The sequence below is a fragment of the Penaeus vannamei genome, chromosome 34 (genome assembly GCF_042767895.1).
Source record: "Penaeus vannamei isolate JL-2024 chromosome 34, ASM4276789v1, whole genome shotgun sequence".
Classification (NCBI taxonomy): Eukaryota; Metazoa; Arthropoda; class Malacostraca; order Decapoda; family Penaeidae; genus Penaeus; species Penaeus vannamei.
The window spans coordinates 20,492,561-20,506,291 of NC_091582.1; the positions used below are offsets into that span (position 1 = coordinate 20,492,561).

At 48.5% G+C, this 13,731-nt stretch overlaps 1 protein-coding gene across 3 annotated transcripts in view; it reads left to right on the forward strand.

Annotated features, from left to right (window-relative positions):
* LOC113802709 (protein O-linked-mannose beta-1,2-N-acetylglucosaminyltransferase 1-like) overlaps positions 1 to 13,731 on the forward strand; it is a 658,355-nt gene that overhangs the window by 23,327 nt on the left and 621,297 nt on the right. The gene's annotated exons all lie outside the window — the stretch shown is intronic.

The following is a 13,731-nucleotide window of genomic DNA, read 5'->3' on the forward strand; positions in this document are numbered from 1 at the left end:
GGGGAGGGGGGTTGGAGGGCGAGGGATTGGAGCTTGGTGAGGGCAGGGGGTGGAGGGGATGGGGATGGGGTAGGGTTCGGGACGGGGCGGGTTGGAGGAGGAGGAGGGGGTGGAGGGCGAGGGTTTAGAGCTTGGTGGGGGTTAGGGTGGAGGGGGATGGGGATAGGGTTCGGGACGGGGTTGGAGGGTGGTGGTGGTGGTGGTGGGCGGGGGGTGGGGGGAGGAGTTGCAATGGTGTTGGCGCTCGGTTGCAGGAGTTGCAGGGAGTTGACTGGTAGGTGACTGTTGGGGTTTTGTTGAGCGGTTTAGAGGTTTGACGGCAAGGGGTTGTGGCGGGGCTGTGATCATGGCGTGAATAATGATGCCTATAACAGCATTAGCAGGATGATGCGAATCGTTATGGTAAAGGTAAATAAACATCAGTTGATATTGGTGGCGGTAATGGCGGTGCCGATAGGAAATTGTTATATAATTGGTAGCGATAAGAAGGTTGATTATCCCGCAATTTTGGGTTTTCTTCTCTCTCTCTCTCTCGCTCTCCTCCCCCTCTGTGCTTCCTGCTTACTGCTTCCTGTTTCCTGTCTCTTTTCCTCCTTCTCCCCCTCCCCCCTTTCGTATTTGATGCTCGTGTGTCCCTTTTGCCGAATTAGTTTCTCTTCTCTTTACTTTCACTTCACGTTCCTCCTCCGTCGGTTCCTGCTCTCCTATTTCTCCTTCCCCACAGTCCCTCCTCTTCTTCCTGTTCCTGTTCCTCCTCCTCTCTTTCTCCTCTTCTTCCTGTTCCTGTTCCTCCTCCTCTCTTGCTCCTGTTCCTGTTCCTGTTCCTCCTCCTCTCTTTCTCTTCTTCCTCCTTTCTCCTCCTCTTTCTCCTCCCACCTTCTTTATCCACCTCCTCCCACCTTCTCTTTTTTCTTCCTCCTCTCCTTTCTCCTTCCTCTTCCCCTTCTTCTTCCTACTCCTCTTCCCTTATCCTCTTCTCCTTCCCATCCCCCTTCATCCTCTTAACTCCTCTTCCTCCTCCTCTTCCGAAAAAGCCCGAAGTAGAGGAAGAAAGGGTTTGTCTCCCAGTCGCGGCGCCCAAACTAATGAATACACGAGGAAATTATTGCTGCGGTGACGTTACGCCCGAGATCCCACGGAATGTTTCACAAAAGCGTGTGTGTGCGTGTGCGTGGGTCTGGGTCTGGGTGTGTGTGTGTGTGCGTGGAGGGGGGGGGGGGAGGTGTGTGTGTTTGTGTGCGCGTGGGGGTGGGGAGGTGGGAGAGTGAGGTGTGTTTGTGTGGGGGGGTTATGTGTGTTTGTGTGTGTGTGCGTGTGCGTGTGTGAGTCTGGGTCTGGGTCTGGGTGGGTGTGTATTTGTGTGTGTGTGTGTGTGTGTGTGTATGTATATGTGTGTGTGTACACCTCTCTATATGTGCGTACTTACATGTATGTGTGCGTATGTGGGGTTCGCCTGTGCGTTATCCTCTCCATGATTTCATACTAAGTCTGTCACTTTTTCTCTCCCAGGAATTCGGACAAGAATTTCGCGGGGAAACTGTCCGACTCTCTCTGGCGGAAAAATTTATGTGTATATTTATATATTTTTTTCAAACACTAATCTCGTCGGTTATTAAAAGGATTGTAGGATTTGAGGTTAATATATAAGTTGGTTTTAGTTGGGTGGTTTAGAGGGAGGGGAAGGTGGCGGAAGAGGGGGAAGGGAGGAGGAGGAAGAAGAGGAGGGGAGGAGGAGGAAGAGGAGGAGGGCGATGGCGGTGTGAGGGAAAGAGGAAGGGAAGGAGGGAGGGGGTAGGGGAGAAAGAGGAGGGGAGAGATGGCTTTGTAAGGGAAGGAGGAGGGGTGGGGGGAGATAGCGGTGTGGGGAAAGGAAGAATGGGAGGTTCACTTCCGAGATTTGCATTTCCGGATAAGCGAGACGACCTGCTTTTGAGGGCCGGTGTGCGATGATGTGTGGACGACAGGTATGAAAGTCGTTATAGACAGGTGCATTTGCTGGAGGGGGGTGGGGTGGGGCGGTGGGGTGGGAGGTGGGGGCGTGGGGGTGGGAGGGGGTGGGGCGGTGGGAGAAGAGGGGGGCGGAGGGAGGAAAGGAGATGGGTAATGCAAATGTGGTTTTATGCTTCACTGCTTTTGTAATGAGGATGGATGTGAATAGAGGTTTGCTTTTATTGATTTATATATTTTTTTCTCGTGTGTATAAGCTTTTTTTTCTCTCTTTTTTTCGTTTTCTTTTGATGCTTGTGAAGTGTTTGGAGGAAGACGCGTCGGGGAAGCAGATGTGCAGGTAATTGGGTGGACCTTGGCCCGTGTTCTATTGCGGGGGTTATTTCCGATCTCTCTCTCTCCCTGTCTTTCTCTTTTTTCCACTTTCTTTTTCTTTCTTTCTCTCTTTCTCTGTCTGTCTCTTTCTGTCTCTTTTTCTCTGTCTGTCTCTCTTTTTCTCTGTCTGTCTCTCTCTTTCTCTGTCTGTCTCTCTCTTTCTCTGTCTGTCTCTCTCTTTCTCTGTCTGTCTCTCTCTTTCTCTGTCTGTCTCTCTCTTTCTCTGTCTGTCTCTCTCTCTCTCTCTCTCTCTCTCTCTTTCTCTCTCACTCTGTCTCTCTCTCTCTCTCTCTCTCTCTCTTTCTCTCTGTCTCTCTCTCTTTCTCTCTCTCTCTCTTACTCTCTCTCCTCTCTCTCTCTCTCTCTCTCTCTCTCTCTCTCTCTCTCTCTCTCTCTCATCTCTCTCTCATACTATTATCTCCTTTTTCCCCCCCCCTTTTTCTCCCCTCTCGCTCGCCATTCATCCCGTCGCCCCCTTGGCATCATCAGCCGCCTCGACCATCGCGCCGGAGATGAGGAGGCTGCGGAGGAAGGCTAATCGCTGGGGGGTGGGGGTGGGGGGTGGGGCTAGGAGGGCTCGTGGTTTGTGCTCCTGTTTTTGGGGGTGTGTTTTTTTTATCGTCTTGTGTCCGTCTTTCGTTTTAGGTTGTTCTTTCTGTTTTCGTTTTTTTTTTCAGGTACTTTCCCTCCCTCTTTCTTTCTCTTCTCCTCTTTCTTCTCCTCCTTCTCCCCCTCGTCTTCATTTTCCTTCCCGTCCTTCTAACTCTCTTTCCCCCCTTCCACCCCCCCTCCTTCCTTCCTCCTCCACCCACTCTCCCTCTTCCCTCCCCTCACCACTCTCCCCACTCTCCCTCCTTCCCTCCTTCACCCACCCTCCCCCTTCCCCCTACTACCCAGCCCCACTCTCCCTCTTCCCTCCTCCACCCCCTCCTCCCCCCTTCCCTCCACCCCCTCCAAAACCACTCTCCTCCAACTCCCTCTCCCCCCCACTCTCCTCCACCCCCACTCTCCCTCTTCCCTCCTCCACCCATTCTCCCCCCTCCCCCCACTCTCCCCCTTCGCCCCCCCACTCTCCCTCCTTCCCAGTGTTTGTCGCTCCAAGTCCTCCGAGTGTCAATCAGGCGGCACCCTAAATAGTTCAAGGCCACCGGCGGACCGGCTCACGCCATTTGAATTTGTTAATTTGTTATGCACAAGTGGCCGACACCTGCGGGCCGCTCCGAGGGTGGCGCCGCTCCCGGTGGGCAGCCCCCTCGCGCACACACGCTCTCTCGCGCTCGCTTCTAAATACGAGTGTACGTAAGTAGGTGGGGGCGAATTTGAATGTGTACATGCATCGGTCGCATGCACGTAAGCGCACGTACGCACGCACGCATACATACACACGCACGCACACATGTATACGCGCATCACACATATGTATACTCGCATCACACACACACACATATACACACATACACGGGCACACACACACGCACATACACACACACGCACACATACACACACGGACATATGACACATTCCGTGGCTATACGTGCACATCCACGGAGGCGCACACACACTCCCGCACACACTCACACGCACGGAGGCAGAGAGTGCATAACGACACGGTTGTTTTGTCTCTTATGATAAAGGTATGGCTGCCAGAGAGCCCCTGTCCACCGTTCCTCTCTCTTGCTCTCCCTTGCTCCCTCTTTATTTTGTTTCTAGCCCTCCCTTAATTCTTCTTATTTTCTCTCTTGCCCTCCCTTGCTCCCTCTTTATCTTGTTTCTTGCTTTCCCTTGCTCCCTCTTTATCTTGTCTCTTGCTGTCCCTCGCTCCCTCTTTATCTTCTCTCTTGCTTTCCCTTGCTCCCGCTTCATCTTCTCTTGTCCTCCCTTGCTCCCTCATATCTTCTCTCTTCCCCTTCCTCTTTCGTGAGAAGTTTCTTACCTATCCTGCCCTCCCTCTTTCTTGTCGTTCCTCCCTCCGTGCTGCAGGAACTTTCGTGAGGAGGATCTTGCCTCTCCCTCATCCTCCTTTCCTCCCTCTCACCCTCTTTTCTTCCTTCCCTTCCTTTCCTCCCTCTCACCGTCCTTTCCTCTCTCTCACCTTCCTCTCCTCCCTCTCACCTTCCTCTCCTCCCTCTCACCCTCCTTTCCTCTCTCTCACCCTCCTTTCTTCCTTTCCTCCCTCTCACTCTCCTTCCCTCCTTTCCTCCCTCTCACCCTTCTTCCCTCCTTTCCTCCCTCTCACCCTTCTTCCCTCCTTTCCTCTCTCTCACCCCCCTTTCTTCCTTTCCTCCATCTCACCCGCCTTCCCTTCTTCCCTCTATCTCACCCTTCTTCCCTTCTTCCTTCTTCCCTCCATTTCACCCTTCTTCCCTCCTTCCCCCTTGCCCACCCATCAGTAGCTTGGTCTCAGGGTCCGTACCTAGTAATTAGCCAGAATTGATGGTGCCTGCATGATGATGGTGATTTGGTTCCCTCTCGCCCCCCACAACCCACTCCCCAATCCGCACTCCTCACTCCTCACTCCTCACTACCCAGTCCCCACTCATTCCCAGTTCGCCACTCCCCTTTGCCTATTCTTCATTCCTCACTTCCCCACTCTTCGCTCCTTGCTCCCCCCCCTCCCCCACTCATTCCAACCTCCCCTCACTCCCCACTTAATCCTTCCTCCCCACTCATCTCTCCCCACTCACTCCCGCCACCCTGGCTCCTCACTACCCCATTCACTCCCACCTCCCCCCCTTCTCATTCCCCACTCATTCCCACCTCTCCACTCCTCACTTCTCACTTCCCCACTCACTCCCTAGTTCCAAGGCGGACGCCCACTTGCTCCCCCTCCTGGCCTCCACGCTGCTTCCACCTCCCCCTTTCCTTACCCTTATCCCCCAGCCTCCACCTTACCCCCGCTAATCCCTTATCTCAGTGCCTCCTCCTCCTACCTTTGCTCCGCCCTCGTGGGTATGTGTACCTCCTACCCTAACCTTTTTCTTCTCTGGGGTCACCATTCATTTCCCCCCCCCCCCCCATTCCTTGTACCTAACATCTTCACTTCACTTCCCTACCTACCACTCTTAGTACCCACCTGTACCCTCTACCCTCGCTCCCCTACCCACCAACCTCACCCCCTACCTACCCACTACCCACCCTCCTCATCCCCACTGCCCACCACCCTTAGCTCCTTACCTACCCCCTCACCACTCTACCCACACCCCCTCACTACCCTACGCAACCCCCCTGCCCACCACCCTCACCCCCCTATCTACCCCCCTCACTCCCCTACCCACCTCCCTCACCCCCCCTATCTACCACCCTCACCACCCTGCCCAGCACCTTTACCCCTGCTCACAACCCTCCTTTTTTACTAGCCCCCTTCCCCCCCTCCCCCCTCCTCCCCACCCCCTATACAGCTTTTCCTTTGATGTCCGCGCCATGATTCATTTCATTAGCTTGGCATTTCTTTCTCTTTTTTTTCTTTCTCCCTTTCTCCTTTCTCTCTTCTCTTCGTTTGTCTTTTTTTTTCTTTTTTCTTTTTTTTCCGTTCACCTGTTATTCTTCCTCCTTTCCTCCTCCCTTCTTTTCGTTTCCTTTCACTTTTTCCTCTCCTTCGAGTCCATAATTCTCGTTTTCTTTGGCTCTTTCCCCAATGGATTCTCTCTTCGTTTTCTTTTCCTTTTTTCTCCCGGTTTGATCCCCATCTTGTTTTCTTTTTATTCACTTTTCCCTTTCTATTATTTTTTTTCCTTTTCCCCCCTTTTCCCTCTTCGTTTTCTTTTTTTTTCCTCGATTTAGTTTACGTTTTATCTCTATTTCCTCATTTTTTCGTCTTCCTCGATTCTCTTTTGTTATTGTTTTTTATTTTATAATTTCTTCCTCTTATTCTCATTTCCCTCTCTTTTCTCGTGTTTTTTCGTCGTCTTTGATTCCCTTTTTTATCGTTCTTTTCCTTTTTTCTTGTTTTTTTATTAATTTCTTCCTCCTATTCTCATTTCCCTCCCTTCACTCGTGTTTTTTCGTCTTTGATTCCCTTTTTTATCGTTCTTTTCCTTTTTTTTATTCATTTCTTCCTCCTATTCATCCTTCCCCCCTCCACTCGTGCCACGCCTCCTTTCTCCCGTCCCGTCCTTCGACTTACAGTTACAGATAGAGATGAAAGTCGCCAAACAGTAGTGGGTAAATTTACGTAAATTTGTTGATACGAGAGTGTTAGTTGGTCTTTCGGAGTCTTCGTTGGTCTTTCGTGTGTTTTATTAATTCGGTCTTTCTCTTTTTTTTTGCAGGTATGGTTGGGCGTGCTATCCTGTGGGCGTCTGGAGGTAACCGCTAAGAGGGACGCAGGTGAGAGCAGTCAGGGTGGGCGGGAAAGGGAGATGAAAGGAAGATTGGAACGTACGGAAGAGGAGGAGGAAGAAGAGATGTGAGAGAGAGAGAGAGAGAGAGAGAGAGAGAGAGAGAGAGAGAGAGAGAGAGAGAGAGAGAGAGAGAGAGAGAGAGAGAGAGAGAGAGAGAAAGGGGAAGATCAGGCGAAAGAGAAAAAAGGAGAGACGAAAGAGAGAGAAAGATAGAGGCGGAGAGAGGAAAAAAGCGGGAAAGAGAGAAGATGAGACGAAAGAGCGAGAGAGAAAGAGAGGACAGAGAAAAAAATAAAGAAAGCTGGGACGAAAGAGAGAAAGAAATAGAAACCGTGGCTGTGTGCGTGTGGGCGTTGATCCGTCTGCGTGTGTGTGTATATATACCCAACCCCCCCCCCCAGTCTGCATTTGCATATTTAGTTAGTTTGCTCCCTTGTTCTGCATCATATCTGCAACATGCATCGCTCTGCCCGCCAGTTCCTTGACTCCAATTGAGTGGTTGTACTCGCCCGTGACGTCATCGTCTTGAGGCGTAGCGAAGGTCGTGGGCGTTGACGGCGAATCGCCTGGCCGGGAGCCTCGTCTCCCCACTTCTGTTTCTGTCTCTCCTCTTCTGTTTCTGTTTCGGTCTCTCCTCTTCTGTTTCTGTTTCGGTCTCTCTTCTGTTTCGGAGTGTCCTCTTCTGTGTCTGTTTCTCCTCTACTGTTTCTGTCTCTCCTCTTCTGTTTCTGTTTCTCCTCTTCTGTTTCTGTTTCCCTTCTTCTGTTTCGGAGTGTCCTCTTCTGTGTCTGTTTCTCCTCTTCTGTTTCTGTCTCTCCTCTTCTGTTTCTGTTTCTCCTCTTCTGTTTCTGTTTCCCCTCTTCTATTTCTGTTTCCCCTCTGTTTTTGTGTCCCCTCTTCTGTTTCTGTCTCGGTCTCTCCTGTTCTGTTTGTCTCCCCTCTTCTGTGTCCGTCTCCCCTCGTCTCCCCTCTTTGCCTTCTACCTGTCTCCCCTCTTGCTCTTGTCTCTTTTTTCCCCTTCTTTCCTTTTCGATCTGTGCTTTCATCCCCATCTCTGTCTGTCTTTTCTGCTTTCGTCATCCTCTGTCTGTCTGTCTGTCTGTCTGTCTGTCTTTCTCCTCTTCCCCTTTTGTTTTTCTCAACTCTTCTTCCTCTATCTCAATCGTGTTCTTCTACTCTCTGTCACTCCCGTTTCCCACTCTCTCTCTTCCCCCTCTTATCCTTCTCTCTGTCTCCCCTCTTTTTCTCCTGTCTGCCCTCTTTTCCATCTCGGTCTCCCCTCTTCCCCTTTCCATCTCTCATATCTCTCTTCTCTTTCGCTATTACTGACTGTTCTCTCCGTTTTTTCATATCTACCCCTATACAACTTTGATGGACGAATAGAAACGGGAGTGAGAAAAACTCCAGTTATGATATAGTTTTACTTCACCTCCCCTTCCCTCCCCCCCCCCCCGTCACTCACCCATCACTGCTACTTTACACCGACTAACTCCACCTTTCTTTTTCTCCTCCTCTCCCTCTTTTTCTTTCTTCATCTCTTTGTCCTACGCCTTATTTTTTTTCTGTCTTTTCTTCCTTCCCTCCCCTTCCCTCTCCTTCTCATTCTCCTCCTTCCCTCCTCTCTCTCTCTCTCTCTCTCTCTCTCTCTCTCTCTCTCTCTCTCTCTCTCTCTCTCTCTCTCTCTCTCTCCTCTCATCTCTCTCTCTCTCTCTTCTCTCTCTCTCTCCTCCTTCTTCTCTCACTATTTTTCCTCTTCCGCCTCCTCCTCCTCCTTCTCCTTACCCCCTCCTCCTTCTTCTTACCCCCCCCTCCTCCTCCTTCTTCTTACCCCCTCCTCCCTCCTCCTCCTCCTTCTCCATATCCCCCTCCTCCTCCTCCTCCTCTTTATCCTAACCCTCCTCCTCCTCATCTCATCCCTTATCCTCCATCTCTCACATTTATAGGTATCCGAATGCCGTTTTGGAATCACCCAGAATCCTGCATGACTGCATGGCGACGGCGGGGGAATTCATGCAGGGTGGGGGTGGTGTGGGGGTGGGGATTGGGGGTGGGGTGGGGTGGGGGGTGGCATGTTTCTTAGACACCCTCAGTGGAGTTCCTTGTCTTCATCAGTCATTGGCTGGCGGTCTCCAGCGTGAGGACTGTGTGTGTCTCCCCCCTTTTGTTGTTGTCTTCTCCGTCGGTATCACGAAGGAGAGGGAGGGAGATGGAGGGAGAGGGAGAGGGAGAGAGAGGGAGGGAGGGAGATGGAGGGAGAGGCAGAGAGAGAGAGAGAGAGAGAGAGAGAGGGGCAGAGACAGAGACAGACAGAGAGACACAGAGAGAGGCATCTCCACTAAGGAAACGCTTGCATATTCATATTTACCTTCCCCCTTGGTGCTGTCCCTCCCGCCCACCCGCCCGCCCGACTGGCCTCTGCTGTCTGCCCTCTGGCTGTCCCTTCAGCTCTCCTTCTCGCGCCGCCTCGCCCTCCGGCTCTTGGGCGTCTTGGGGCCTCGATCTCCCTCTCTGGTACTCCTTCTTGTTTTCGTTGTCGCTCATTCTCCTTGTTTTCGTTGTCTCTCATATTCCTTGTTTTCGTTGTCTCTCATTCTCCTTGTTTTCGTTGTCTCTCATACTCCTTGTTTTCGTTGTCTCTCATTCTCCTTGTTTTCGTTGTCTCTCATTCTCCTTGTTTTCGGTGTCTTTCTCGTTCTCTTGTCCCATTTATATATGTTCTGATTGGATTCGACTTTTCTTTGCTAGTCTCCCTCTTTTATTCTCTCTCTATCTATCTATCTATCTATCTATTTATCTTAGGGGTGAGAATAACCGAAGTTACCTAATCCCTTTTTTGTCTCAATAAACATGTCAAAAAGTCTCTCTTAGTTTCTCTCTCGCATTCTCTTTCTCTCCATCTTTCGGATTCTCTCTTAGTTTCTCTCTCATTTTCTCTTTCTTTCGGATTCTCTCTTAGTTTCTCTCTCCTTTTCTCTTTCTTAATTCTCTCTCTCTCTCTCTCTCTCTCTCTCTCTCTCTCTCTCTCTCTCTCTCTCTCTCTCTCTCTCTCTCTCTCTCTCTCCCTCCCTCTCTCTCTCTCTCTCTCTCTCTCTCTCTATATATATATATATATATATATTAGGTAGAGAATAACCTCAGTTACCTCATCCCTTTTTTGTCTCAATAAGCGTGTCAAAAGTCTCTTAGTTTATATATATCGCATATATATATATATATATCCCCCCCTCTCTCTCCCTCTCCATCTCTCTCTCTCTCTCTCTCTCTCTTCCTGGCCCTCTCTCTCCCACTCTCCCTCTCTTTCTCCCTTCCCCTCCCCAGCCCCTCTTTTTTTTTCCTTCCTTAGCCCACCCCACCCTCACCTCCCCTTTCGTCTTTCTTACCCCACCCCTGTCCCCTCCTCACCCCTTCCCAGTTACAACTAGATGAAGCAGTATGAAGATGCATCTGGGATTATTTACATGAATCACAATGCTTTGTCCGTGTTGAGTGATCCACAATGATGGATTTGCGGTGGTCTTGCGAGCGCGGTTTTTGCTCTTGCTCCTGCACCTTTGAGTTGCCTTTGCAAGCAGCTTTTGTTTGGATTGAGACACAGGCGCGTCCTCAGTTGCATGGGTATCAAGATTTTTATTTGATTTTTATGTGAGCGTGCGTGAGAGCGGGGGTGGGGTGGGGTGGGGGTAGGGGTTGGGGGGAGGTAAGCACTGGCGAACATGCAAGACGGTTAGATAGATAGAGAATTAAGTAGATAGAAGGATACACAAACAGATGGACAAACAAACGCACAGGCGGGTAGGGTAGGAAGACAGGCAGACACGGACAGGGCGTCAGGCAGACTTGACAGGTCGTTAGATAGACAGACAAACAGACAGACGGACAGACAGTCAGACAGACGGGCAGGCAGGCAAGTAAGCATGTAAAGGTGGATAAAGTTAATGAATAGACAATGACAAGGACGACGGATAGAGTTGAAGAATTTTATTTATATCCTTCCCGTTTCAGCAATGCAAATGTCTGTCTTTGTTATCCTTCCTCGAATTCCGTTTCGCTGTGTATAATCATTTGAATTTATTTCGTGTCTATTTCTGTTCCAATTATCCGTCACTTCGTTCCCTCCCTCCCTCCTTCTTTTCTTCCTTCCTTCCATCCCTCCTCTCCCTCTCCTTCCTTCCTTCCCTCCCTCTTCTCCCCTCTCCTTCTCTCCCGCCTCGTGCTCCTCCTCCCCCCCCCCCTTCTTCTTTCTTCCCTCCCTCCCTCCTTTTCCCCCTCTCCTTCCCTTCTTCCTTCTCCTTTCCTCCTCTTCCCCCCTCTCCTTCCCTCCCTCCCTCCTCCTCCCCCTTTCCCTTGCCTCCTTCCTTACTTCCGTCCCTCCTTCTCCTCCTCCTCCTCCTCTCCCCCTCTTTCCCAACTGATATTTCATTCGACATGATTTATCGCATCCTGTATTATAATTCTCTCTCTCTCTCTCTCTCTCTCTCTCTCTCTCTCTCTCTCTCTCTCTCTCTCTCTCTCTCTCTCTCTCTCTCTCTCTCTCTCTCTCTCTCTCTCTCTCTCTCTCTCATCGTTTTTTTCATTGGCCTTTTGTTTGCCTCCGTTTACTCCGAGCTATTGCTGTCCTGGCGGAAGAGAAAGAAAGAGAAGGAGAGAAAGAATAAGAAAGGAGAATGAGAGAGGAGAAGAATCAGGAGAGGGGTCGAGCGTAGGAGGAGAGAAGGAGAAGGAAGGAAGTGGGAAGACGTGGTGAAAAGAAGAGGACAGAAGATGTCTTCGTTTTTAATTGATATTCTTATTATAGATAGAGGGATGGGTAGATAGATACAGACTGAAAGATAGATTTATTCATATATTCTTTTTTTTGTTTTGTTCTAAGACTCATTAATTAACGTTTATTGTTAAAAGCTTGCATGAAGGTAGATAAACATATATATATATATATGTATATATATATATATATATATATATATATATATATATATAATTTTTTTTTCTGTGTGTGTGTGTGTGTGTGTGTGTGTGTGTGTGTGTGTGTGTGTGTGTGTGTGTGTGTGTGTGTGTGTGTGTGTGTGTGTGTGTGTGTGTGTGTGTGTGTGTGTGTGTGTGTGTGTGTGTGTGTTCTGAGACATCAATTAATGTTTATTGTTATAAAGCTTGCGCAAAGGTAAGAATAATTTGCAAAAAGATAATAGCAATAATTTTAAATGATAATGAAAGCAATGGATTCTAATGATAAATCAACATTTTGCATAAAAATTGCATGAACCATTTCCTTTCGCGCGTAAAACGTATATCTGCTGTGTAAATTATTTATATATTTATTATTTTTATTGCTCGGGCTAAAGAGAATGCAATATTTTTCCGCCGGACTTGTTCTGCAATTGAAAGTGAAACCCCGACATGTAGAACTTGGATGCGCTGGTAATTTTATTATGATTTATTCATTTATTTATTTTTTTTTTTTTTTTTTTTTTTTTTTTTTTTTTTTTTGCCCGTGAAGATTTTTCATTTATTTTCAATCTTTGTATTTGTGTCCATAATTCGATTTATTGATTTATGTCTTTTGTTTGATTATTTTTTGTGGGTCAGGAAGGAATTGATGAGAAAGAGCTGGTGTAGGGGGTTTTAAGTTGGTTTTAATAACCGGTGTAGTTCAAGGCGGTGTTGTGGTCATGGCCGCCATTTTTAAGCAGTGTCTATTATTTGTCTTTTTCCTTTTTTTTTCTTTTCTTTTCATTTTGCATTTTTACGGTGCGGTTCCTTTATTGTTATTGTCTTTTTCGTCTCTTTTCATAACTTTCACTGTCTTTTAAGTGTTATATATGCTTTTTTTTTTTTTTGAGTTCGAGAGCTTTGTAGAATTTAAATAAAGAGGAAGCGAGGTTGATGAGCGAACGTTAGGTATGGATGTCGCGAGATAAGGCGCGATAAGGCACGTGGCTCCTCAATTAATGGTATAAGTGGGAGATAAGACACGGCGCGCCCTCGCTAATAAAATAAGCGGAACTTAACTAGGGGGATTCTTTCTTATATAGGTGGTTTCTTTTTTTCTTTTATTTCCTTCTATTTCTTGTTTGTTTGTTTGTTTCTCTTTCTTTTTGTTTTATTGTTTTTTTCTTTCTTTCTCTCTCTCTCTCTCTCTCTCTCTCTCTCTCTCTCTCTCTCTCTCTCTCTCTCTCTCTCTCTCTCTCTCTCTCTCTTTATTTATTTATTCATTTATTGTATTTAAGAAATGAGTAATGGTGTTGATACAAATGATAATGATAGTGATGGTACGAATGATAACAGTAATGATGGTCATAATGACGGTAATGATAATGACAATGATGATAACATAATGACGATAATGATGATGATAATGACGATAATGGTAATGGCATAATTACGATAATGATAATAATAATGACATAATGACGATAATGGTAATGGCATAATGACGAGGATGATAATGATCATGACATAATGGCGACGATGATAAAGATGTTATTAGTAATAATGATGGTAGTAACAACGATAATGCCAATAACGGCGGAGAGAACAAACGAAGTTCGGAACAAAAATAGGACCACAGGTGAACAGTGCGGTGGCTGTGACGTCATTCGCTGTGAGGGTGTTTGAAATACAAAGCGATATGAAGAGGGTTTGAAGATGGGCGTTCAAGGATGTGTTTCTTTTCTTATCCTTGTGGAGAGGGAGGGCGGGGCTGGAGGGGGTGGGTAGGGGGGGGTATGGGAAGGGGTGGGTGGGAGGGGATTTAGGGGGAGGGGGAGTGGGGGTTCGGTGGTGAGGGCGAGGGTAGGGGAAGGGGTAGGAGGGAATTTAGGGGGAGGGGGGTAGGGGGAAGGGGTGGGGAGGGTATTAAGGGGGAGGGGGAGCGGGAGTTAGGTGGGGGTTCGGATGTGAGGGTGGAAGGGGAGGGGGGTCGAGATTCGTTGGGCAGTCGTGGTGGATTTCGTGTGTGGGTATTTTCGTGTGGGTATGCGGTGTGGGGGAGGGTTGTTCGGTAGGCTGTTTGGTGTTGGTATGCGTCTGTTTGTTGTTAAAGTGCAGGTATTTGTTAGGGGTATGTTGGTAG